Below are 23,295 nucleotides of genomic sequence, written 5' to 3' on the forward strand. Positions count from 1 at the left end.
CCGCGGGCGGGGCGGGGTGCGGCGGGGTGGCCGGCGGGGCCGGGGCCGGCGGCGGGGGGGCTGTTACCTCGTAGAGTTCCTCGGAAGCCATGCTGGGGAGCCTCACAAGGTGGAGTTGGGTGCGGGCTCGCGGAGACTTTGTTTCAGTTGGTGGCCGTGTGGCCTCCTCCTCCCCCCCCGTCTCCTCCGTCTCCCTCCTCCTCCTCCTCCTCCTCCTCCTGCTGCTGCTGCTCCTCTCTTCTCCTTCTTCTTCTTCTTTTTCTTCTTCTTCTTCTTCTTCCTCCTCCCCCTCCTCCTCCTCCTCCTCCTCCTCCTCCTCCTCCGCCCCGCGCGTCTCTCTCCAGCGCACCCCGCAGCCCCGCTCGCTGAATGCCGCTGAGCTGCCGCTGCCGCTGCCGCTGCTGCTGGCGGCGGGGCTGCGCGCACCGCAGCTGCGCAACGCGGCTCGCGCCCCGATCGCGAGCGCGCCCTCGCGCTCTACTCCCCCCCCACACCCCCCCTCCCCTCCCCTCTCCTCCCCTCTCCTCCCCTCCCTCGCTCCGCCACCTCCCGCGGGCGCGCGCTCGCTCACGCGCGCGCGCACGCGGCGGCGCCCCGGGCGCGCGCGCGCGCGCTCCCGCCTCCTCCTTCCCCCCCCCCCCCTCAAGCCCTCCGTTCCCCGGCCCGGCCCGCTCGCTCCCTCCCCAGGAACACTAATCGAGCGCAGAGAGAGCGCCGCACCGCCGCCGCTCCGCCTCGCCGCCCGCCCGGCACCATCCTCCTCCTCCTCCTCCTCCTCCTCCTCCTCCTCCTCCTCCGCCTCCCCCCGCTTTGATCTCCCATTGTCTGCCCAGCCGGGGCTCGGGGCCGCCCGCGGGACGGGCGCGGGCTGGTGGGGGGCACACGCACACGCACACGCACGCGGCACCCCGCCGCCCTGCTTCCTCCTCCTCCTCTTCCTCCTCCTCCGTGCCCGTGCCCGTGCCCGTGCCCGTGCCCGTGCCACACCGGGTCACGCCGAGCCACCCGTCCAGGTGAGTGTCTCATCCTACACCAGAAAGCTGCACCCTGCCGCAGAGCAGCGCAAGTTAAAGCGGAGTTCATCACACGCGTGTAGTCAACCCACACACTGACTCAACAAATTTTTGATCAAGTTACCTCTTGCTTCTATTTTTTTTTTTTTTTTATTATTTTTTTTTGGCCAAAGACTTGCAAAAGCATTTCTCAAAAACGAAGACACCCCTCAATGTTCTACTTTGATAAACGAGTTTGGGACCACTGTCCAGGAGGCATCCATTCAGAAAATGCCGATCTACTTACGGGATTTGGATGATTTATACAGAAAGGACTGGAAATTCCTTTTGGAGATGCGGTTTACCCATCCATCCGTTCTTCGTGACCAAAAGATCACTTCCTCCAGGCCAACGTTCTTCCTCTAGATGACTGAAAATCTGGCACTGGACAGCCAGATGGACACCATTTCCATAGACAAAATGTCTGCCACCTTCAATACTTGTGTAATTTCCTAACTAGCCTATGAAGAGTTTAGAACTGATTTGTCTTTAAACCATTTCTTGAGGTCTTCAAGAGCTGGGCTTAACCTAGGTATTGTAAATTGTTCAGTGACAGGATCGTTGACCCAAGTCTGGGCCTGTGTAAGAAATGGACATGGTTGAGGTCTAGGATCTCTGTGACTGCCTTCCTCTTGACCCTGAGGTGAGCATTCACTCAGTTTCTGGGCTGTGGTCTGAATCCTTTTTGAGCTGTACACAGCATACCATCGTTGTAGCCATCTTTTGAAGGACAACCTTTTAAAGTATTCTGTAGTCATGTTTTGGCAAAGGGTTGGCAGCAATGGTTGCTGAAGATGCTGCTTTGCTTGCAAGGCATAAGCATAGAACACAGGAAGTTCTTCTTTTCTTGCCCCCTCTTTTCTGTTTTAACGTTGTAGTCAAACAGATCCTAGGCGTTTTGTTCTTCTGGATGACTAAAAAGAAATACAGTTCATCAGTACTGCTCTATTTTTAGTACTTCATGGAAACAACAAAAGGCTCAGAGTTATTACTAATTTTAAATGTTTCAACCACCCTCCACATTTCATCTTCATTGAAGGACGTTCTTCTTTTACACGTATTCATTGCTTGCAGTGCCATTAATTCTTCTTTGCTGCCTATTCTAACCTTTTGTCCTTGTTGCTTTGTAAGACTTCTCAGGTGAATCAGCCATACTGTTCAAAAATACCACGTGATACTGCTGTGGTTCAAGCATCTGAGAGGTACCAAGTTTTGTGACTGGTATCAAGGTTTTGCATTTGGGTTTTCTTACATTAAGTTTCACGATAGCTTGATCTCTTCTTGCTCTTTCTAGAAAAAATTGAGTTGTCTAAATGTTGTGTGTGTTGTCTAGATCAGCATTTCCTTCTAATTTTTTTAAAGTGTTTCACACTTTCCTCACTGAGGCAGGATGTATCTTTTTTATCTGCCTTTTCTATTGAACAATCTTTGTTGTTAAAATGAAACTTTACAGCAACTTCGTAAATGGCTTTATTAATGTGGCATACCAATGTGTCTAGTAAAGAGGTTGTATGGAATACAGTTACTGAGCAGTCTAGGAAAAGTGAAAAGCCAGGCCTGTTTGAAATCTGAGAGTAGCAGGGTGTCTTCTTAGAGGTGAGTGAAACAGCCTTGGTTAACCCAGTCTTGGAAAGAATCAGACAATGTGAAAAATGCACAAGTTTTAGCATACAGTGCTTCCAGTTTGAAGAAGACAACTGCCTGTAGTGGCAGTCTTGGCAAATGTCGGGACAATCGTTCTTTCATTTAGCAGAGTGAAGAATGTTTAAATTTATGGACAAGGTGCAGATCATGGAATCACATTAATTTAAAAAGGTCAACTCCATTTCAATATCACCATGTGCCACTGAAATGTCTATAAAGATCTTCATTGATGGTGGAATGGCTGAATTTGAGATAGTTATGGTGTTAGACCATAGCTGCCTAAAAGTTGGCATTAGTGAAAATATCATAGAGGTCTGTATTAGATGGCAATGAGTCTACACTGCCAGAATCTGCTCTGACCAAGGCATCTCAGCCATATGTGATATGCAGACATTTATCCACAAGATCATAACTCTTGACATTAAGGTGAGTATCAGTAACTTTTTTGATCGGTCATTTTAAGTTTGTTGTTGTTGTTGTTTTTGTTTTTAATATATATTTGGGAGTAGAACTTGGAAATAAAGCATTTAGTAGTTGAGATGTAGTCAGTGATTACCTGAAGGATTTCAAAAGATGTGACTGATAAGGTCAAATGTGATGGTCTACGCTATAGATATTAACTTCTGATCAAATTATATCATGGAATCACAGTATTACAGAATGTTTAGGGTTGGAAGGGATCTGTAGAGGCCATCTGGTCCAACCTCCTGCTCAAACAGGGCCACCTTAGAGCAGGTTGCCCAGGACCACATCGAGATGGCTTTTGAAGATCTCTAAAGAGGGAGACTCCACGACCACTCTGGAAAACCTGTTCCATCACCCACACGGTACAGAAGTGCTTCCTGATGTTCATATGGAATTTCTTGTGTTCTGGTTTGTGCCTCTTGTCCTGGTACTGGGCACCACTGAAAAGAGCCTGGCTCCATCTCATTGCATCCTCCTTTCAGGTATTTATACACACTGATAAGATCCTCCTTGAGCCTCCTGTTCTCCACACTGAACAGTCCCAACTGTCTCAGCCTCTCCTTACAGGAGAGGTGCTCCAGTCCCTTGATCTTTCTGGTGGCCCTCCATTGGACATTTTCCAGTATGTCCACATCTCTCTCATCCCATGCTACTTTTTCACAGTCACTGAAAAGCTAGTCAGCATAGTCAATGGAATTCAGGGCATGCTTCGTCTCATCTTAGATAGCTGCCTATGTCTGGCCAGATGAATTGCACTTTAAATTTGATTGACTATGTTGGCTGAATTTTTGCTGATTGGAAGTATGATACCTATCCTTCAACTGCCTAAGAAAGGTAAGATGAATCCTACTCACATTTGTATGATCTTGTCTTTTTCATCTAAGACAACTGGATGATTTAAAACTCCATGTTAGCCAAACAACGTTGAAAGATTAGGTATGTAGTATATAATATCCATTTGCCCCTAATATTTTCACTTTATATTTTGATCCTATTCCTATTTGCCCTCATCTTAACTCCTAGGATATGGTTCATCCTTGTACTCTGATAGTCTCATGAAATTTCTATCCCTCTTCCTTTCCCCATCTCTGTCTCATTCTCTTGTCTTCTAAGTGTCTTGGGATATTTAAGTTAAAATAAACAATTACAAATGATAGGTAAAATAACAACAACAAACCACTTTTATTGAAATCTGTATCTATAATTTCAACACAAAGCTGGGGATTATGTTTCCCATTTTGTTGTAGGGGTGGCTTAAACAGAGGTGGTTTCAGTCAGAAAGATGTTTTTTTTGTTCCGTGACATGTTGTGAAAAATGGAATCACCTAAAGGAATGGCTGTTAAACAAGACTCTTGAAGTGAAAGTCTAGAAGATGGAGTCTCCTTATTCTCTCAACTACTAAAACATGATTTGCATTGATCTGAAAAACATTGACTCTTGGATTAGATTAGGACAGTAACATAATCATATGTAAATAACTGAAGAAAACAGTGGTAATCATTACTTACAGTAATAGATTACTGGTAATTTTTGTACATTTTGTTATCATCATATCTAGTTCTTTATACAAAAGGGCATAGTTTATTTCACCAGATTCTTGCTTTCAAAAATGTTAGCAGATGCTCCACTGTTTTCTTGTGGACTTCAATAATTTTTGTTAACAAACAATAATTTTTCTTCACAATCTACCCATGAATTGAACTTGTATTGTAATCCATCATCTACCCATGTAGAACTGAGACAAGAAATTAAAGTCAAAATTGTCAGAGATATCTGCTGCTCCATTAAAAAGGCCTAGATTTAAGTACCTACGATAATATCATAGAGCCACAGAATCATAGAATCATTCAGGTAGGCAAAGACCTCTGAGATCATCTAGTCCAACATTTAACCTAGTACTGACAAGTCCACCACTAAACCATGCTACTAAGTTCTTCATCTGCATGTTTCTTGAAGACCTCCAGGGGTGGTGACTCAACCACTTCCCTGGGCAACCTGTTCCAATGCCTCACAACCCCTTCAGTAATGAAACCTCCTAATATCCAAGCTAACCCTCCTCTGGTGCAACTTGAGGCCATTTCACCTCCTCTATATGTAGTACGTTAAAATACGTTAAAAGTAGCATTTTTATTTATACGAGTTGCAGGTGTAAATACTTCTGCAACTCCATCTGTCTGCCCAACATCTTGAATTGAATCTCTATATATTGAATTCTCTATATATTCTCTATATATTGAAGATATATAGAGAAGACATCCTTGGCCATTATGCTTTAAAAATGACTTGCTTAGTATCAAATTAAAGCTCCGTGACAGAAGTAGGACTAAATTATAATCTCAAGGGACAAAATGCATCTTTTATCTATAGGACCTGTGTTTCTCTTCCTGCCTTCTCCTACCTCTTTCACTACCAGCCTTTCTAGTTTTGCAGCACATGACACTGGAATCTGAAATACAACAGCTTCCATCACTGCACAGGGACAGACCTAGCCCTGACTATGGGAGCCATGCAGTCAATAGTAATGGAAATCTGATTACTTTGTTTACATCCCTGGCAAATCTGTCTGCCACACATCCCTGATTTATTCGTAGAAGGTGCCATGAATGAGGCAAAAGCTCCATAGAAATGGTGATGTGAGAAGCTGACTGGATAGTGAGCATGCACACAGACAGCGAATGTGTACAGGTATTACCTAACTTTAAAAAAGTTTATCTGTAAAGCCCCAAACTGGAAACAGAAAAGAAAAAACATCCTGTGCAATCACATTGTTCTCCCTTGCAGCTCACCCCATTGGTCACCAGCAGAGCCTAGATGTTGACATCCACATCGGAGTTTTAGCTACTTTGTTGAATGCCTTGGTCCTATTCAAACTGGCGCAATCTTACCACTGTAATGTAGCTTCCCTTGCCTTGGCAAGGATGAGAACCGGTTTACAAAACAATTCAGGAAACAAAATCCTACCTTAATGGTTGTGTTGGGATGGAAGCATGGAATGAAGCTGAAGGATGATTTTATCTTTACAGAACTCTTTAAGTGGCTGATCAGCCATAACAGTTTGCTTATTCTCATAGTCAAAGTAATGATCATTATGAAGACTGCATTACCTGAAAATTAAATTAGGGAAAGTCCTCTTAAATGTTTGAAAGGAGATGCCATAAACTAAGAAAGAAGTAGGTTGAGAACTGATGTAAAAGTGGGTTCTGTTTCTGAAAGCTAGTCTTTCTTTCCTTTCATCTAGAATCTCTAATTTTCCTTCTCATGTCTAAATACAGTTTTAAAGTCACTGATATGTGGAGAGTATAGGCAGCTGAAATTACGTGCTTTCATAGTGAATACAAAGAACCCTACAGATCTTTAAGAGGTAGATATTCCAATATAGCTCATGCAGGATACATTGATATATGTTCATAAAGAACTTTTTTTTTCTTTTCTTTTTTTTTTTTTTTTTTTTCCCCAGGTTATGAGTATGACATTTACAAGTTGATTTTTCCAAAACTTAAAAATCTTCAAGATTTTTTCTCAGCATGACATACCAAGCATTTTCAAAATCCTATAACCAGTGTTGACAAGAGAAAAGAATCTTAGTCCAAGTGACAAAATATTAGCTGTTCTCTGTGGCAAGGGCATGTTTAGATATTGAGAAAGAAAAGGGTATTCCTTTTGATAATTTTAGAAAGATTAACAAACATTGTTTTTTTCCTAACAGAAAGGAAAAGTCAAAAGCTTGACTTGACCATTTTTTTTTTCCTTTTTCTTAAGTAATTGAAAAAAAGGAAAACTGGAAAATGCAGAGGAAAGCTCTGTCCTAGAGCAATAGTAAGGCATCATTAGGAATAAAAATTATGAACTTTCTGATCTAACAGTTTTTGCAGATCTGAAATGGGTCAAAGATCTATGGGTTTGTTGGTTTGTTAGTTTCAGTTTCAAGATTTAACACAGTATTTTTCTGTGTCCAGAAGACTAATTTAACACGGTAATCTCAACATATCAAGTAGTGTTGTGATGTTTCAACTAGAGTTTGTGAGAGAATGGCACAGATTGTAATCCTTTCTTTCCTCCAGCTTACAGAAATGCAAAATATTGTCTGAAGAAGATGATGAAGAAATAAACAGCCACATGGTTGGCTTCTTACATGTAGGTCTGGTTCTTTGCCTTCCACCCAGTACTGGGAATATAGGTCTAGAAATGACCTACTACTTCATTTCCCTTGACTGCCTAGGGCAAGGCTTTCTAGACAGCAGATTAAATTTATACTTTGTGTAATCATCATGAAGTAGACTTATCTGTTCCACTGTAACGTAGCCTAGTTCTACCAGTATATCTCACCAAAATTATATTAATATATAAGAATATTATTCCAATCAGTTAGGATTGGAGTTCGAAACACCATTCTTTCAAAAAATAAAAATAAATAGGCAAACTACCATTCAACATAGGGAGGGGAAAGTAAAGTGTTTGACTTGATTCGGCATTAGACTAGAAATTTGACTGTGAATTCAATATAGTCTGAACTAAAACAATGTTGTCGTCCATAAAGGAAGAGCTGCACAAGGTAAGGAATCTTTAGTGGGAGAATTAATGAAGTTTCTTGGAGGTGGTTCCTGAAGAGTTCCTTTTTGGGGGAAGTATGGCCCTGCCAGCATATAGCGTCGTAAAATTGTGACGAAGTAGAAGAGGAAGTTGTCTGAATGCCCTTCATTTTGTTCCTTATCTGTTGTTGAAGTTGTCCAGAGGGTTTACTGATCTGACTGGTGGTTCATAGATGAGTTAATAACCTTTTGCAACAATCATGGTGATACTAGAGATCAAAACTATTGCTATGGTTTCTTGAGACTTCTTCAGCATTGCCACTGGATATAAAATTTATTATATTTCCTAGGGATAGACTATGACAATATGATCTTTTAACATGGAAGCTTAATTCAACTTGACTTCTCTTCTTAGGTCAATTTACAGATGGAGGTTTTGCAGCTGAGAACTAATAAATCTGAACTTGCAGACTCATGAAATTTCCCTCTTTTCAGGTAGCCCTCACTAACAAAGGTTGGTGCATGCAGTCAGGAGCCTTGTTGTTTAGATTGGTGGCATTGGAACAAAAGGCCTAGTTCCGGAAGTTTGCCTGTGTTAGGATATGTTGAGTTCTACTGGATTTGCTCTGTTAATTAGTAGCAGCTGGTAGCTGGGGATCTTCCGGTATCATTTTTCAAGTTTTGCTGTCAATAAACAAGGGTAATACACTAGTAAACATTTGGTTTTGGCATCAAGCCTCTACATGTATATCATCTTGAGCTGTGTTCATTGTCTTCACACAAGGAAACTGTGGATTGGCAAAGTATGGATACATTTCTATCTATGTCTTTATACAATGCAATGGGAATGACTTTTCTTCTGGAAGGTCAAGCATTAACACAGGCACATGCCATATTTTTTATTTTGTCATTAATAACTTTTGTGTTGCAGCATAATACTCATTTTTCTTTAAAAAAAAGAATAAAGTCCAAAGCCATGTCTAATCAGACTGAGAAACTAATTAAATGTCAACCATGTTTGTGTATTTATGTCACATTGTACTAACTGAAATTCCACAACTGATCACATCTGTAGTCTGGAAGGAACTCTTGCCATTAACCATTCCCTGTATCTACCTTTTTGTGTTTTACCCTTAGATCACTATGAAGCAGTAAGTAAAACGAGTGAACAAAGGAGATATGAGGACACTCCAGTGAGTACTTCCTCAAGGAGTCAAGCAGTTATCAAGCTGTATTGTTGGCACAACCCAATAAGGAGAAGCTACAAAAGCTATACAAAGAAGAACATACTTATGATGAATATTGTTCTGGGGAAAACAAAAAGCTCCAAGCTGAATCTTTTTAGGTGAAATATTCCTTTAAAGAATTTGTCAAGAGGCATGTATCCAACTTGAAAAACTGTAATCCAAATGGCTTAAATTTAGCAAAGATAACAACATAAAAGTGTCTTATTCCAGAAAGTGTCAAGCAACATTAACTGTAGGCGTTGCTATATGTATTGCCTATAATAAAAACAGTATAACATAGCATGTAACGCACTCCCCAAAGATACAATCTCAGATCAGCACAGGCATGCATAAATACTACATAGTATAAAGATTTTTATAAAATAAAGATGGGATGATTCCATTACTCACAAATAGCATAGTTATGAGTTAGTTTTATATGGGTCATCCCAAGTGAGTGCAGAAGGTAACATCTTTATATATCACTTTGTAGTGTTACGTGCTTTCAATATAATACATATATTGGAGAGGAACTACTTGAAATGTAGGTTTGAAAATCTGAAAAAGAGTACAGTAATTGTTGTCTCTGTCATTTGTACCTACAGAGGCCACTCTAATTAACTTGAATGAACTAATTTAAGGTTCAGGCAAGACAAAGACTTAATACCTGTAAAAGACCACAGAACTACTGAAAATTATTTCTGCATATGGAAGCAGCTTTAAAGTGCAATAAAGGATTTTCTACAACTTCAAAGCCTGGAACACTGGCCCCTCCCAAGGGAATACACTTCTTACACAAAGCTCTGCAGAACGACAAGGAAAAAAACATGTCAACCATCAAAAACATATTACGACAAGTATCACAAATTGGTTGTATTTCTATTAAAAGTATCTAAGTCCAGAGAAGAGAACAGGGACTGTTCATCTTCCTGTCTATATTTAAAGAATCTTTCATGTGGAACACTTCAAGGAAACTGGAGATGGTATCACAGAAGAAACTTTTCTGCTTCTGCATGAAACAGGAGAAGTTGAGGGCTCAGGGCCTGCTCCAGATCCTATTCTTTGTGTTGGTTGTTCTTGTGTATACTTGAAAGGTACCAAGGAAAATAATTGCTAAGTTTCATATAGTAAAAGGAAGTAGATTTTTTTTTTTTAAATGTTTTAAGGACAAACTCCATAAGTCAGGTGATAAAACTCTCATTGACTTTCAAGGGTTTTATAAAGCAGTTTCTAAATGTCAGCAAACATAATTTTACTAAAGGAAAGTATTCATTCTTGGGTGAAGAATGCATTGTATCCAAGGGGTAATAAACTCAAAAGATGGTAAGATGGTCCGTGTTTTTTTTTATTATTATTTGTTGTTGTTGTTGTTGTTGTTTGTTTGTTGTTTTTTTCAGAGTTGTAAGTTTAAGAGCAGACAGTGGAATCGCTATTATCTTTTACCAGAAACCTGACATGGCATTTTCAGTGTTACAGGACTGGCTTCACCTCTGGCTCCTGACTTGTCTGATCCTGGGCTTGTGTTTGTATGCAATCTTGTTCTTTTATTTTTAGTCAGGAGGCAAGCACTATCTTGTATGTACTAATGCCTATCATCCTGCAGATCTGACTGGTTTCAGACACCTGTTTTTCTTTTGATATTGACAAACTGCTCCCTTAAAAGAAGGCACCTTTATTTAGTAGTTGGAATAAAGCATGAGAGACAAGGGGATTTTAGAAACACCAAAGAGCCTAAGCGCATATTTTATTTAATTTTGGTTAAGGTCCAGCTGGAACTAATCCACTTCATAGGGTTAGGCAGGAATAACATAGTCATGCTGATAGTCATCAAATAGCTTCTCACAATTCTCTCCCCCCCACACCCCAAGGACAGGCAACTTCTAACAACTGACACAATCAACTTTGAAAGAGTATTTCAGGTCAAATAACCTGATTTGCACGAGTGAGTTTGAAAACCAGTGGGGATATCAATGAACGAAGAACTTCATTTGGGGAATACTCTCATCCACAGAAGGTTAACCCAGGTGTTTAGACGCATGTGTCTGTCACCTGACAGAACTGGGAAGTGATAATGTACCTCAAAACGTGAAAGTCAAATGTGTTCGGTGCCTTGTATATAGTACAGAAACATCATATTAAGGACAGATCTAAATACAGCTTGAAAAATTATTCAAAGGCACACCCACATTTGTCACAGTCACATTCCTATTACATTGTGTAAGAAGAAAACAATATCTGGCAAAAATAAAATAAACAGAGGCACATGAATGAAACAGAATTGGTTCCAATGATTTTAGATTTATCTGGTATTCTAAGGTCTGTTAAAATATGTGCTTGGTTTTAGCATGAAATGTGACATCAGGAAATATTCTAGTTTACTTACAGAAAGTTAAAGAGGAGAATAGCTGTAACTATGTCCTTAACAGAGATTAAATAATGCAATAGTTTTTGAAGATATGTATAGTTTCAAACTTCTCTTTCCACTTTCTTATTTATTCTGTTCCACAGAAGCTTTTGCTAGCTTTCATCATAGGTATTTTCTTCAGTAACGTGAAAGACAATTGCATTCCTAATGATGAAAATGTAGCAGTGAACAAAGTAAGTTGGTTTTAAGCAGGTTTATTTTCTGTCCAGCTGGTTGAGGAGAATTTTCAAACAGGTCAGCTAACTTGGAATCTCAGGGAATAAAGGGAATTTATAAAGGTGAAGATTAACATCCAGCCTCTCTGCTATTCCTGGCAAAATGAAAAATATTTAAAAGAGTTTTTGCATATCTGCTAACATCCTTGGGTTTTGAAGAGCTGCCTAATGTAAGAATTTGTTTTCATATTTTAGTATTTTAAAGAAAAGAATTTTTGTTTTCATCAGAACATAAACTTTAAAGCGAGACACCTATGCACATACACATACTTTCCCCTCCACTATAAATAGTCTTCAACATGTAAACTAACGCTCTGCTGATTCAGGCTTCCTGAAGAAATCCAATTTCTATTTAAATCTCATTAGACAATTATAAATGTTCTTGGGAAATAAAAACAAAAATAAAAAGTCTTCACATGGATGTTGTTTCTGAAAACAAACCCTACCCCTGAAGAGACGAGATAATCCTATTCTTCAAGGGAATTTCTAGTTCTGGCTGTTAAGTGTCCACCAAGGTAAAGGTTGATAGGAGGTTAAAAGCTTTGGTTTACTGTGAATGATAATCAAGTAACAATGAGATTTATTCCTAAGCACTCAACTAACATATAAAATCTGGAAGATCAGCAACTCTGCTTAATGAATAATTCTTGTAATTTCTTGGGGTGTTTATTTTTATATTTCTTTCTAACCTTGTCTTCTTTGGTACCAATCCTGAATTCCTGCCATTTGTGAAATAAAGACTAATCTAGACTTAGGCTTCTTCTTTTCTCCTGCATGCAGGAACAAGTGAATGGATCCCTACATTTTTTCAGGTATTGTTTCCTTACCTGTTGACAGTAGTAAGTACAGAGTTAAAAAAAGACTAAGATTGGTGAACTTTGGCTTCCATTCATTGACAGTCCCCGTCAAATCTCATTATGAATAGTTTTCAGGCACTTCTAAATCTTGAGGACCTCATCAGCTACTTAAGGCAATATTTTTATTTCCTGCCTTTCACAACTGGCTGTTGAGTCTCCTTTAAATAGCATGAACTTCACTTATCTTTTCACTCCTAAGTGAAATTCCAATTTTTTGATTCTACACAGAACAAATCTCTCTCTTTTTTTTTTTTTTTTTTTCCAACTGCAATTTGGGGGATACAAGTTCAGATACTTTCTTCTTATTCAATTTAGACCTCCTATCTTAAATAGGTGGTGATCATTATTTTGATCATAGGAATGCAGTCCATTAAATTCTGGGTTACATGTCAGGATTCACCAACAATACCATGTAAGCCCCTTCTGCTACCACAGGAGATGTTTTTGCTCAGAAAGCATATTTTAATTTAGTTTTGTAACTGCATGTAGGTTAGAGAACATATCTGTTTCAAACCTAACTGAAGAATTCATAGTTGAAAAATCCTTTTCAAATCCATTCTGGTATAAATCATTACTAAGGCTCTTTTCACACTGGATTTTTTATATTTTTGCTCTCTATAGGGTGGCTTGAGAAACATGTAGTAGAGATTCACAGCAGTGTCCACACTACCAAGCTACTGCTGACTTATGCCAAAGAACCTTGGCATTTCTGGTTTTCAAAGTGTCAATAATGTCAAATTTGCTCTTTAGAGATTTTCTGTTGATCTTTCTTTTCTTCTTAGACATAATCTACAAGTGTGTAGACATGCAAGACATGTTTGGTGACACATTCAAAACAGATAATGCAATTCATTCACAGAAAATAACGACACTTGGCAAAAAAACAAAACAAAACAAAAAAAAAATGTACAATTTTTTCTGATACCTTCAACCGGAGTCTTTGCTAACTGATTCTGGGAAAGAGCAGTACCCACAGAATGTGCTCCTGGAGTGGAGCTCAACAAGCCTTTCAAATGTGTCAAAGCAAAGTGGTTTTGTTTGTTTGTTTGTTTGCTTTCCTTTCTAATTAAGTGGAAACACTATCTTGGAGCAACTACTCTAGTGGTAGAAACCATCTTCTAAAACCATTGCAGTGGGCATAAAGTAATGCTGACAACCCGTGTAGACTGGTGTTAAGTACTCTCTTCCCAATCTACAAGTAAGTCCAATTCTGTCCAAAGCACTTTGCAACTTCCACAAAATTGTGTTTTTGTTTTAGGTTTCTGTAATAACAACATATAGGGTCTTCTTTTGATCGATACACATTCCATTGCAGTGATCCTCTAATGTGTAGACTGACACAAAACAAGCATATTAAGCCTATACCTATTATATAAATTATATAAATCATATATATATTGGTGTCAAAACCACAGCAAAATGAGTATCTTCCTCAATTAGCGCACTAGCACAATGCTCTGATAGAAAGGGATGCTAACCCACAATCCTGACAATGTGCAAAGGTATGCCTTTTCTACTGGAATCAATGTCATTGTTCTGTCTTATGAATGAAATTTCACTAAGGCCTAAGGTCTCCTACCTCCAGTTCATCCAGCTGATTTTTGGCTCTAGAAATTGAAACTAATCCATAGTTATCCCTATAAACTACTTCTTGCCATTTGCAAGATCCTTGGAGAATATGAATACGACTATCTTTTATTGGGAGTAAAGTGGGAAAAACAAATCAGACAAAAAGCTCAAAGTCATTCCATCAAAATTTTGCAGGTTCAAATAGAAATCATCCTACTCATCAATCTGCTTGGCTTTGGTGATATCAAGGGTAACAAAGGGAAGGTGTCTCTTGTAGACTGTTCCAGTCGACCTAAAGAAAATCACTTATGCCGGGACCAGCTTGTTTTTGCAACCAGCTTTTGCAACTGATCCAGTTATTTTTGCAACTAGCTGGTCCAGTTTTCTAATGTGACCCAGGCTGTGACCAACAAGATAGTAGTACCATCACCTCTCAGGCTTCTTTGTGAAATCAGGTCAGTTCAACCAATGCTACCAGCCTGATAAGATAATTCTCAGAGAAGTCAGCTCTGCAAATGCAGCTGCCATTTTGCTCCAATCAAATTCGCTTTATGCAAGTACAAACTCTCCAAGCAGACATGCCTGTACAAAGGATATCTTTCCTTCCTGAGTTTGTCGATTTTGATATAAATTACTAAAGCAAAGCCCACTGCCTATAAAAGCAGAGTGATTGTTACTTGGAATCATCTTTTGCACGTATTAGGCATTTTCTCTAGTCAACTATTAAACAAACAAACAACAACAACAAAAACACATTTATAGAATTCATACAAATTCTAAGCACAGCTACAGGAACTCGGTGCGTGGAATTTCAGGTAATTAATATTTAGAGTTATTTAAATAAGCTGGTTAGTACTGACTTTTCCCCTTCTCCCTCAGAGTGAAAAAGAAAGTACTATTGCATTATTCTTAGTGGTACTGAGACATTATAATGAATACAATACAAAGAGTTCTTTTAGCTTTGCAGGTGCCAATAAGCAACCCCAAGGGAATATTCAAGAATCCTTGCTGTATTTAGTTTTATTACAGGAAAACTGTATGATGTAAGTGCCTTTTCACTCTCTTTCAGCTATGGTACCTTTAGTTGTCCTGCTTATACATACAAAACACCTATGACTCTCCCTTTTCTTAGATTTTCTAATATATTTAAGCAGAGACTCAAAACAGCTTGTATACTACTTCACATGCACAGAAAATGTTAAAAGAACATTATGAAAGTTTGCTAAGTCAAGAACTCTTAGTTGCCTTAATTGTATACTTTTATAGGCATTATGATACTGTCTTTAGTTATACAATGACATTTTTTTTTTCTAAAAGGCAACATTAATGGTAGTGTTTCTTCATTTCAGAATGCTTATTTAACACAGATCTTTCCATTTTTGGTTTTCTAGAGAATTAAACAAGCAAACAAAACTCCAAGATCTGTTTGTACAGCATCATACAGATTGCAGTACTATTGACAACTATCAGGGTTGAAATTTTTAGTTATTGAAAGGAGATGGCTGCCACTTCAGTTAGTATGTAGCAGTTAGTACTAGTAAGCTATCCATCTCCATATGGTTGACAAGTAGCAGGGAAAGAGGGCACCATTTCAGGGTTGGTGTAAGTAGATCTAGGACCAGACAGTCAAAAAAAATTGGGACTGGCGGTGTTCCCTGCATTCCCATCTGTCTCTGCTGCAACTTCCACCATATTAACTTTTGTTAGTATGAGTAATCATGTAGCAATGCCATAAATCAGACCACCTTGCTGATCTTACTGAAAACTACCTCTGCAAAATACTATCTAGTGCCTGATTAGATCTGTGAACTGCATCAACTCTTATTGTGGGACCAAAATCGTCAGTGCTGAAGCAAGAAAAGACAACCAGAGAACACATGTTGATCCTTTTCAGTGGCAGTGTGGTCTTAAATCCACTTAAGCCAAGTATAAAGCCACATAATGAGATGCCTGCATGTTAGTGATTTTCATGAGTACTTGCCGACACAGAAGAATGTTAAGAGTCAAGAAACATGGGGTCAGGTCTAAGCACTGCCAGGGTGTGCTCTGCTAGGCAGAGTTTTTTTCTCTATTCAACATGGCTGGCTGTTTACTGTCCCCATCCATTCAAATCTGTCTTTCAGGTCTTTGTTTTCTTTATAATCTTAGGATGACACCATTATAATCTTAGGAGACACCATTGTTGACTTGTTGTCAGCTAATATATGTCTTCAGTTCCACAATTCTTCTTGCAGCTCCAGCCTCCCCACTCCCCAGCTCCTGTTCTAATCAGTTTTTGGCTGTGGCTCACAACCAGTTTCCTGCCCTGGTGAGTGTGCTTAGCCATTCCCAGGCTGCTCTTGCTCCCCACACCCTTTTCTGTTCAACTCTCTTCGAACATACACAAAATCTGTCTCTTCCCCCAGTCCCACTTTCTACCAGCTTTTTTTTTTTTTTTTTTTTTTTCCCCAATTTCTACCAGCTTTTTGTTTGCTTCCTTGCCATCTCCCAGCCTTTCATCCTTCAAACCAGAATTATTGGTCCAGTTTCTTTATGTAGATAGTCTCAGGATCTCCTTCTACTTTCTGTTCTATTTCAGCCTTCCTATTCCCTCGCTATTTTTGTTTCAAATCTCCCTTTCCTGAAGCCGATTTCCTTTTCTCAATTTGCCAATAAGAAAAACCTGTTCCCTGGTCCCCAAAGCCTACCCAAGTTCCCAAGCAATATATTTCCAAGCTTTTGCTACATATTGCATTTCAGACATTTATTTTTTTCTATGTTTCATATGAATTCTTTCCTTAGTACTGATCTGGCAGTATAAAAACACTGAGAACACAAAGAATGGTCTTTCTGGGTTTAACTCTGTTACCTGCTCCTACAGTGCTCTACAGCAACCTGGAGTAGTGGCAGGGATTTTCCAGCTCAGCACATGAGTGTGGAAAAATTCGTAAGAGACTGCGGCTGTCAAATTATGACCAAGCACTGCAGAGCATGTGCAAAGAATGGGTTTCATTAAAGACATCATTGTGACAGTTCATCAGGGAGATTACAAAAGGTTCATCCCTGATACAGATGCTATTTAGTTGCCAAATTTTAAGACCTTCATCCACATCATTAAATAATTACGAGCTTCTCAAAAAAAAAAAAAAAAAATAGTATTTTAAGTAGGATCACAACAATTTAAAAAAATGCATTTAAAAAAAAAAAAGGCATAATTTAACAACTGGTAATCTATTTGTTAGGTCCCTCTGAATAAAACTGGGAAAATAATACATGATACATTATATATTTTTCCAATGAGTTTTTTAAAAAAAGCTTGTTCATATTCATCTAAACTTGTTACTATAATGGTGAGAGGGAAACATTCCTTTAGTCACTAATAATGGTGTTTTGTGGTTTTATTTTTGGAAATGTTGTATAGTTGTTTGTCACAATGATTTAAAGGCTAACTTATTTATATTTCCATAGCTGAGAATACACAGACTGTCATTTACTGCATTTCATCTGAGATGGTTTCTTAAAAACCATCCTGGCTTCTTCAGATCTTGTTGACTTGAGATTACCTGATTATTGTGTTTGTCTTTACAGGTGAAAATTACCTATTACGCCAATTAGTTATGTTTTTACTTGCTATATAGACATGTAACATAACACTCACTCTCAAAAGGAAACTTCTTACTTGGGAAACAAAAGGGTGTTTATTTTTGGTAGCCTGATAAATTATGTGATATTTTCTATTAGAGTTTCTCTAATGACTTATAAACCTGTTAAATAATTTTAGACAAATTTTACAGAAGGACAGAGTTCTCCGAGCTCCCTAAAATGTAGTGGAAGTCAGCAGCAAGGTAGGTAATCCAATCATATTACTGCTGAGAGAAAGTCATGTTACTATGGTGTGAATTTTTAGGAATGAAGGACCAAAACTCATAGAGAAGCAAGCTTCCTTAGTACTCCCCTTGCTCATGAAAGAATTTCTGCACAGTTTAATGCACATCTCAAGTTATAGAAAGTAAATTTTAAAATGTCATCTTTGCTGTAGGCTGCCACAGTAGTGGCATGACATGCTCCATTTTTTTTTCCCCACTTGTCTTTTACTTCAAAAAACATAAAATCCATCTAGATTCAAATCCGGACTCACCCTTTTCCAAAAGGTCTGTTTCAGTTCGTGTTTCTGTGGGAAATTTCTTCTGAAAAAAATTATGTTGTGGTTTCTTTTCCTCTGTGTTAGAATAAAACTAACCAGGTCTAACATTCCAGTAATTTTGAGCAAAGACTTAAAATTTGGCAAGGTTGCTACCCTTCCATGGAAAATCCACTCAGTAATTATTAGGCCAAATGTCATTCTTTGGAAAAACCTAGAGACAGTTGCTAGCTAAATATGATAAAGACTCTATCTGTACTAATACTCTTCTGTTTCATAGCTTTGTGTAACTTACCCTCCAAAGCTTCTTGGCATAGTTTTGCCCAAAGTTATAGGAAAACCTAAATTCAATTTCTTCTAAATCTACTGCTTCTTGTTGTGGTATATATTGTATTTCCCTGCACATAGAAATGCTCATAGTAGGAAAACAATCCCTTCTTTGCTGCCAGTGATTCCCTAGCATCAACTTCAATCCTGTATTTTTTTGGTATAAATCCAAATTTATGGGCTTTTTTTTTTTTTTTTTTTTTTCTACTATCATTTTTCAGCAACTTTAAGTATAGGTACATCTTGCATTCAGTAAGGTTATAAAGAAACGCTGTTCAGGCTGCAGTTTAGTAGCTAAGCTTTGTGGCAATCATTTTCCATTCTTTTTAGTAGTGTTGTCAATGAGGATTTGTACCTGGGATTTACTTGAGGGGTGTCACAAGGAAGCTTCCTGCTAGATAGTGCATTGTTAGGTTTGTAACCGAGGCCATCTGAGACACCAGCATTCTAATCAGACAGGTTTATCTTTCTGATTGCATAGGATTTTTTGTGTGTTAACTTGTCTATCTGAGCAATTGGTTCAGGAGAGCTACCCCAATAAAGAGTGGATTCCACAACATTAGTTTTACTTGTTCATAGGCTATACTGATGTTATTTACACGATGCCAGTCAAGATTCTTGTACTTTAAAATATATACCTATTTTATTGCAATGTAGTAACTACAGAGCTGAGGAATGAAGAAGAAAAGAGGCCTACATGCATACATCTAATTGAGAAAAGGTGAAATGTGTAGTTTTCCAGGTCTGGAAGACTTACTTGCCAGCACACCATCACTTCAAGTTCTGCTGCTCAGATCTCCAATCATATTTCAACTCTTCGTGTTGCCAGAAACTTGAATTAAGGTAAAATACCACAGATTCTTTTTAAACTTCAGACCATGTTTCTGGTCCAGGTTATAACACAGCCTCACAGAAAGTCATATTAGCACAAGTGAACTGGGCATCTAACTCCTATGCAAAAGCAGGAACAAATTGCCCAGGGCAGGGGCGGATAAAAGCACTTTAAGCTGGTTTGGCCACCATGAGAAAGGTTTGTACAGTAAAGCTGAAGAGGGACTACAGGAAAGAACACAGTAACTAATAGGCTATGAGACAAACAACTCCGAATCATTTGCAGTAAGAGGACTGTATGGGAGAGACCTAGATTCTTTACTTGATTTCAAATGGATAGTAGCTGAGAAAGGGACCTCAGACCCTTTGGAGTAAATACAAAATAGCTCATACATACCAATAGGCAATGCATTGAATTAAATGAATGTCAATGGAAATGAATAAAGATTTTCACATTAGTTCTTGGGGGCTGAGACAACCTGTTCACCCTGGTGTGTATTCACCTTCCCTCCTTCAAAGTCTATCAGTTTTCTAAACAGTTTCACTACCAACATGGAATTTAAAGCACTCTCAATAATAAAATCAGCTCTTTCCTGAGGAGAGCTACACCTGAGGAATGCCTTGTGTCAGAACACATGCAAATCTGAAAGATGTACTGTAGGCATTGGATATTGGAAGTGCCATAATCAAATGTTCAAAGTTTTTACAGCTAATTTTGCTTCAGTCCCTAGCATTTCATATTGTTTTCAAGACAATGCATTTAGGTATATAAATAAAGCATCCTGATTATAAAAATAAGTTCATTTGAGCAGAGAGGCAAGTGAAAGAAATTATCTTAAACTTGCACTTTTAATTCTTTCCTTCCCTAGGCACATCAATTTTTAGAATAATCTGGGTATGCACACTGATTGTAAAGCATTTTGAAATATTGGCTCTTAAACCTGAATCATTGCTTTCAGGGCAAATGTTCCTGGAGGAGCTCCTGTAGAATGCAAACAACACACATAAAAACTTTAAAATGGCTAGACTCAAATTCACACTATCCAAGTGCTATTTGGTTTGATGGCTTCAGCATGTTACTGTAAGCCACATATTTATTCCAGTATAAGCCTGTCTGCAAACACTTTGGCTCATAACTGGTCTCTACACCTGTTGTGTATTTACAAATTATTTTATTTAGGTCATCACCTGGATTTGACTCCCCTCTCATTTTCCTATTCAATTTGGAGTCCTGTGGATGGATTTAAAACCATCCATGAGGAGGCTCAGCATTAAAATTTGGATCAAGATAAAAAAAAATAAAAATTATGACACTGATGTCACATATGTATTTTTAAGGAACGGTGTTTTTAGAGTGTCTTGATCAAAACATCTCAATTTTTTGACTTTGTCTGTATCCCCAGTAAATTATAACTGTAATACTGCAACAGAGAAAGTAACAGATGCAGGTAATCACCACAATTCACCTTTGTTATATATGCTTATTAGGGACAATAATAATAGGTAAGTACGTAATTTGTGTAGTTATAATTTGAGGTATTTTGAAAATGAGCATCATTTGTATCTCGTGCCATTTCAACCACTCTCTTATATGCTCAGTCTTATCCACAATGGGACCTCAGCCCTCTCATTTTGGAGCTGAAAACTCATTTCCTCAGCACAACATTAAAGCATTTCTTGATCCCATAACCACTTATTCCAGAAGCAAGGACACAAAGAGTATCTATAGTTCCACAGAGTGCAAAGGTCATCTACCTGACTGCAAATATATTGCACAGATATACCCTATAACATGATGTGACATGAAAATAGGGGAAGGGAGAAACTTTCTACTTCTTCTCTGGTAGGATGACCCCCACTGAGATGATCCCTCACATTCTTGTTTTCCTGGGGAGTAATGTAATAGTCTTTGTTGCTTGGCACACAACAATTAGATACACACTCAGGTCTGTAACTACAGCACCATTTTATTCCAGTATCCATTTTATTCTAATATTCTTCTGATACTAACTATCTTTCAGTTATGAAGAAAAGTACCTGTCTTCAGATGGATGCTCAGTCTTAGCAGACTACAGCAACCATGTGAATGACATTCTTTCACTTTCTTAGACTATTCCAGTGATGCTATCTTATGTCTAGAAAACATATCTGACTAGCAGCAGCACCTTTGCTGTCTATCACAAGTCCCCTCAATGGACTTCCATTGTAGAAATAGTGTAATGCCTCTATTTCTAAATGTATAGCTAAGAGACTTTGCCCCTTGGAATATGTGTTAGTCCACATGGCTCTTGGGCACACACCAGTTAAGAGTTCCTAACGAGTCTGGTAAGGACCGAGTCTAGAAATTAATTAGGAGGATATTCTTTGTAGTGGTCAGTACTCTATTGACTACAGGAGAAAAGGAGAGAAGTAGGATGAGAACTTGGCAGTCAGTAGACTTCATTGATTAAACAGAGCTTGTTTCTTATGATCTACTTGTAGGCAGCCTGCTTGAGGTCACTGAGCTTTAAAAATGACTGTTTTAAAGCTCTAATTTTGCAAGCTCATCTGGTAGGTTGATTCTTGATAACACATGAAGCCCCATTAACAGCACAGGGATTTTGTGCAGGTGTAAGAACCTTCCCTAGAGAATCAGCCTTGTAGTCAGCTGCAAAGCTCATTGTTGAAATAAATTATTTTTCAGTTACAAAGTATGTAATTATCCTACACATAATAAAATTCTCTGCACATCCTTTGGAGAATTCTGATCTATTCACTGGAACATGTTGATTTCTAATGCCAGTTATAAAATCACAAGCACTGACATCACAAATAATTATAGAGATGAACTGAAATACAGTTGTAAAAAAAGCTAATGGGTCATGGGTGTGCCATTTCATTAGTGCTGGTAGATAAAATGTGTTTGTACAATTTCAATCTTTAAGTAGGGGGAATGCAATTTTACTGAGAACTAGACTCATTGTGGAGTTTGAATCTTTTTCTCAGTCTTTTCACTTCCCAGAGGGAGTGGAGACTGTCCTTTTTAAAGTGGATAGGAGCCTCCTCCCTCCTAGCCTGGCTTAGTCATTTTCTCTGACTTTGCAGAATTGTGACTTATACAAAGTCATAGAGAGCCAACGTCAGAGCTGCAAATAGTTCTTCCATTCTAATCTGACTATTAGACCAGTGTTGTAACAGTGCATTGGATCAAAGGTAGGTGTGTTCTGAGGAACCTGTCTTATCAGACATTTAATAGATTTTAATACCATGTTGCATGCTTGTGGAGTAAGGCTCCTTTGAGAAAGGTCTAACTAACAAGCAATGGGAAAGTTACTTATTAAAAATGCACTAAAAAAATCACGAGCTATTCTTTTATAATTCCCTAATATTTTAGATAGGATCTTTAGCTAAAGATAACAGAAAATGCTTCAAAAATTCCCAAAGTATTTTTTTCTTCTGAAAACAGGATTTGAGATTCATGAAAAAAAAAAATAAAAAAATTATAGTCTCAATTTTCTGCCACATAGAAATTAACTCAGGATATTTTTCAGGCAACTCAGTTACATTTCATTTACATTTCCTACAATAAATGTGGTGAATGGTTTGTCTATGAAGATTTCCCTAATTCTGTGAAGATTTCCGTAACATCCAGATGGTCATTGTAATCTTATCTCTGAATTATTACCAAAATGTTTTCATCATATTTATCTTTGGCCAGGGCCTGGTAGCCATTACAAGTAACAATTACTACACAAATAAGAAAAAAAATGATCTGGCTTGACTTCATCTCATTTTAGTTATCTAAAAGTTAGGTATTAACTCTGAGCTAGTCACATAGGTCTCCCTTACAATCAAGGGATAGATCTAGGAACTTCAGTAAGGGCTCAGTCAGTGCCTTCAGACATTTAATCTGCATTTCAATTAATTATTCTTGAGAAGTGCCAGTCTCTCCCTGTTGACTATAGAGGGAGCCTTGACAACTTAGGTAGAGTCTGGCTTTTACATGAATGATATTAGTGAGATGAATCCCACCCTTACAGGAATCAGAAAGACAG

At 38.4% G+C, this 23,295-nt stretch overlaps 1 long non-coding RNA gene across 2 annotated transcripts; it reads left to right on the forward strand.

The window, feature by feature from the left end:
• The first annotated feature begins 928 nt into the window (after positions 1 to 928).
• On the forward strand, positions 929 to 10,244 carry LOC116486833. Of its 2 annotated transcripts, none has more exons than XR_004253004.1 (2): positions 929 to 1,013; positions 8,829 to 10,244. It is a non-coding gene; the product is annotated as an uncharacterized LOC116486833 (long non-coding RNA). The 2 variants fall into 2 exon arrangements; XR_004253003.1 differs by lacking the exon at positions 929 to 1,013 and adding an exon at positions 1,029 to 1,695.
• Positions 10,245 to 23,295: the final 13,051 nt, after the last annotated feature.

The sequence above is a fragment of the Aythya fuligula genome, chromosome 2 (genome assembly GCF_009819795.1).
Source record: "Aythya fuligula isolate bAytFul2 chromosome 2, bAytFul2.pri, whole genome shotgun sequence".
NCBI classification, from domain to species: domain Eukaryota; kingdom Metazoa; phylum Chordata; class Aves; order Anseriformes; family Anatidae; genus Aythya; species Aythya fuligula.